The sequence below is a fragment of the Anopheles coustani genome, chromosome 3 (assembly GCF_943734705.1).
Source record: "Anopheles coustani chromosome 3, idAnoCousDA_361_x.2, whole genome shotgun sequence".
Lineage (NCBI taxonomy): Eukaryota > Metazoa > Arthropoda > Insecta > Diptera > Culicidae > Anopheles > Anopheles coustani.
Genome location: NC_071288.1, coordinates 73,789,926 through 73,794,781, shown reverse-complemented (window position 1 = coordinate 73,794,781; position 4,856 = coordinate 73,789,926). Strand labels below are relative to the sequence as shown.

Sequence of the window (4,856 nt, the reverse complement as noted above, 5' to 3'; positions counted from 1 at the left end):
AAATTAAAAACCAAACAAGGATTATTAAAAAATTAAGTTGAAGTATTAGTTGTTTACTTTTAACTGTATTGTTTATTTTTATTATTTTTATTGTGCATCTAGCAGAAAATTGAGCCATAGAGTTAATCCAAGAGAAATAAATTTTTTCCCAGCTCAATTTTAATTAAAATGAACTTATATAAAATAATCAAGAATATTTAAACAATCAAAAAAATGAGTAGAAGTATTTTACAGTGAACATCATCTGCTAATGCCACTTTGATAGATGTAGTTGTGCGATTATCGCATAGAAACCCTCAAATTATAATTTTTTTGTGTTGTTGTCACTTTCATTTCAACAAAAACAGCGATTCAAAATAATTTTGGGGATGAAAAAAGTTTTCTATGAAACCGATCCTGCCAGGAGTCGAACCTGGAATCTTCTGATCCGTAGTCAGACGCGTTATCCATTGCGCCACAGGACCCCTTTGACGTTGAGGTGCTAGAATTAGAAACGGTTCACAATGACGTACTCATTTTTGATGCTTTATTTATAGCTCCGGGTTACACGTATTCCGAAAATAGCTCACCTTTTATCGCGAAACGAGATTAAGTCTCTTACCAGTGATTAGAGTTGTTTGTTTGGTTATATTTGGACCTTCACTCTATAACGATAGAAAACTATCACTGGTTCTTTTTGCAGTGAAACGATTTCTACAATTTTTCTATCAGATAAAGTTGGTCTAAGATACAAACACTAAAGGACAAAGTAACACTATCGGTTCGATAAATAACTGGGTGGCCGATTGTCTTTCATTCCGTACCAGAAACTCACTCGTAAGCTGGGCCTAAAGCAATTCGTCCGTTTCAATTGCAGTAACTCACCGGAACGGGATGTCAGCGCTTCAGACGGGAAGCAGGAAAACCGGTCCTCGAGAATACTTTTCCCCACCGAAAATGGTCCGTCCCCTCACCCACTATCTTGGCGACACTAAATCTTTTTAGTGAATCCCACCCTCACCACCCTCTCAGTGGTTGATCGAAATGTTTACGACACTTATCGATGGTTATTTGTTGGTCAACTTGGCCCTCGCCCGTCAAGCTTCCGGGGCCGAAGGAGCCGAAGCGAAACATCTCCCGACACGCGGCCATAAAATATCGTGCCCAAAGTTCGAGGCCGGCTTCGGAACATGCGGTACACGAGGGTTTGTCCCACTTGCACCCACTTCCCCGCCCGTCCCGGAAATATAGCCCAATCGGTGGCACTCGGGGCACCATCATTTTCGCATTGCATCGCCTATCGCAAAACTGTTGCACGCCATTCCGACCGTTTTCTGACCCGCTTCGAAAAGGTTTATTGCGAGCAGTACAGAAGAAAGAAAAAAACAAACTCACCTCTCACAAATTGCGAATTAGATTGCGAGTGGCAAAGTTTTGCCAGAAATCCCCGGGTTCCCCGCGTTTGGGCGCTTTCCGGAATATACGACTCCCGGGAGACGCGGCCGAGGAGAGTTCAGATTTGGGATTTAGTTTCACGTTGCGCAGACTGCGTTCCCCACGTCTCGAGAACGCACCAATTGAGTTCGTCCCATCGAACCAATCGGTTGATCGGTTCGTTGGCTGGAAAACCGTTTTCCGGCGGCTGTTTACCTTCGCTCCGGAAAACCGTTGCGTTCTCAGTGATTGCAGTGAAAAAGGCAGTTCCAAGAACATCACACGAATGTGTCTATTTCTGCGGACACCGGAACACATGGGGTGTGTGTGTGTGTGTGTTTATCTCCAGGACCCCTCGAGGCATTTCGGCCGAACCGGACAGTTAGAGCCGTTTCCACCGGAAGCGGACCGAGCAAACGAAACTTCGTTACGGCCATCTCTATAGCTCGGAGACCGGGGTCACCGTATACGACCAACACCGAAATCCCATCCTCAAACTCGAACTTTCCGTCGATGCACACGCCGGTGCCGAGGGGTCCCTAGTTAACCGAGCCATTGACCTAACCGATGCTCTTGAAATATGGTTAGATATTTCGTACAAACCGCCCCTCGCCCTCGAGGGGATTTTCGGTACAGCTTCGAAAGCTGCACCGTTCCCAGGTAGAACCGACCAGGCGCACCTACGACTCCGAGAGCCTGCGGGCCCTTCGCAAACGTTCCGATCTCGGAAAAGCTAATTTTGCAAATCTGCAGATCGAAAAGGTAACTCTAGCGCTGCTCTCGGTTTGAAAAGTGCTAAAAAGCACCAACATTGGGAAATCTCTGAGGGGATGAGACAGCAGGGACAAGCGTGGATCGACTAGTTTGTGGCAAAATACACACACACACACGCACACAAAGACGTGTACTTCAAAGTGGCAGATGGTTGGCTTGAATTTCGTTCGAGAAAACAACAACGTTCCCTCTCTGGAAAGTGAATGAAATCAGAGCATCAAGATATTTGGACCATCATGTTTAACGACCTATTCATTTGTACAAGCTGCAAGCTTTTCGGATGCCCTTCCGGCAATTGGACGCTTCTTCCTGGGAATGCTCCTACACGTCGTTCCGTCGAATTCGGTTGGTTGTACATGAAATGATTTTGTTGGAGGCTGGAGCAGTGTACCGCCAGGTATAAATGCATGCCGATCATACGTCATCAGCGAGATGACGCGAGCTGGAGGCAGCGTGGTCGTTCGGCCCTTTTGACCAGCGACACTCAAGGCGAACGCACGTACCTCTCCGCAGCCACCACTACCATAAGTATAAGCTAACGTTAATTATAATAAAGTACACCCACATAGAAGCACAACATTTTGGCGACGAGGATGGACGAAGAGTTTAAAAAACTTTTCGCGGAATTTATGTCAAAATTCTCCACAACGGATAAAACATCGACAACGGATACGCGTATTGAAACGTTGCTAAGGTCCATGACCGACTTCAATCCTACGCAGGACAAAAGCTACACTTTCGATATGTGGTACAGTCGATACGAGGACATATTCACAGTGGACGCTGCAAATCTCGATAACGCTGCAAAAACACGGTTATTACTGCGAAAACTGGGTAATGACGCTTTTCAGCAGTATGCAAATCACATTTTGCCGCTAGCGACACGAGACGTAAACTTCGAAGACACAGTATCGAAATTGAGAAAGCTTTTCGGTTCTCAAACTTCACTGTTCTCGAAACGTTACAACTGTCTCGCAATGAGAAAACGGGCTACGCAAGATTATACTGATTACGCAGGGTTAGTTAATCGGCAATGTGAAGAATTTGGCATCGGGAGTTGTTCAGTGGACGAGTTTAAGTGCCTTATTTTTGTGTGCGGTCTACACGAAGCTCAAGACGCCGAAATAAGAAAAGCATTGCTCGCAAAGCTCGAAACAAACAAAGCAACCACTTTGGAACAACTCATAACCGAGTGCGGCCGAATAACAAATCTGCGACGTGATGTGGAATTAGTGGAAAAAAAATCAAGTGATGCTGCAGTGCACGTGGTTCAGCAACCGCGCTTCACAAAGAAAAAAACCGAAGCACCAAGAGGAGCGTTCTCGCCGTCGCAAATCGAACAAAAGGGCTCTACGCATCGAAAACCTAGAACGCCGTGTTGGAAGTGTGGAAAGTTACACTTTGTTCGAGAGTGTCCCTATCTCGATCACCGATGCAAAGAGTGCGATGGCATCGGACACAAAGAAGGGTATTGTCAATGTGTGAAATCAAACCCAGGCAAACGTAGAAAAGGGAAGGCATCGAATATCAATACGATCCGCACGGTTAATCACATCAATGCGCAAAACAGGCGTAAATTTATCAGTGTAATGATAAATAACGTGAAAGTGAAGCTCCAGCTAGATTGTGCTTCTGACATCTCCATCATCACGGAAGACAATTGGAAACGGATTGGAAGTCCACCTACAAAACAACCGACAGTTAAAGCTCGGACCGCTTCAGGACAGCCACTTCCACTTCACGCGCAAATTGACTGTGACGTCATCCTCAACGGAACCGAGCGTAGATGCACATTATTTATCACAAAAGTTGACAACCTCAATCTTTTTGGGTTGGATCTTTTAGAATCGTTCAACTTATGGCAAATGCCGCTAGAAACTGTGTGTAAAAGTGTGAGCGCAACCAGCGAAGCTCAGGAGCTGCAAACAAAGTATCCATCTCTCTTCGCAAACACACTCGTTTGCTGCACCAAAGCTGAAGCAAAGCTTTATTTGAAGGAAAATGTTCAGCCAATTTATCGCACTAAAAGACCAGTTCCATTTGCCGCTCTACAGGAAATTGAGGCAGAGTTAAATCGATTAGAGAATATGGGTGTCATATCTACAGTAGAATTTTCGGAATGGGCAGCACCAATATTAGCCGTTCGAAAGAAAGCAATCAACGGCCAGCCTTCGAAAATTCGTGTGTGCGCAGATTATTCCACTGGCCTGAACAATAGCATTGAGATGAATCAACATCCGCTACCATTGCCGGAAGAAATCTTCGCCAAACTCTCAGGCAGTACTATGTTCTCACACATCGATCTCTCTGATGCTTACTTGCAGGTTCCCGTAGAAGAAACATCAAAAAAACTGCTCACGGTAAACACCCATCGTGGTCTCTACGTGTTTAACCGATTACCACCGGGCATTAAATCAGCTCCCGGCACATTCCAGAAAATAGTGGATTCGATGATAGCCGGACTGGAAGGTGTGGAAACTTATCTCGATGATGTTCTGGTGCATGGCAGAACTGTCGAAGAACATCAATCCAGATTATATAAAACGCTCGACCGCATCCAAGAGTGGGGATTCACACTAAGATTCAACAAATGCTCATTTTTCGCGTCAGAAATTCGTTATCTCGGGTTCATTGTAAACCACAAAGGAATTCGCCCAGATCCAACGAAA

At 45.2% G+C, this 4,856-nt stretch overlaps 1 non-coding gene across 1 annotated transcript; it reads right to left on the bottom strand.

Moving 5' to 3' along the window:
* Positions 1 to 391: 391 nt before the first annotated feature.
* Trnar-acg (transfer RNA arginine (anticodon ACG)) lies at positions 392 to 464 on the bottom strand. The gene has a single exon. It is a non-coding gene; the product is annotated as a tRNA-Arg (tRNA).
* Positions 465 to 4,856: the final 4,392 nt, after the last annotated feature.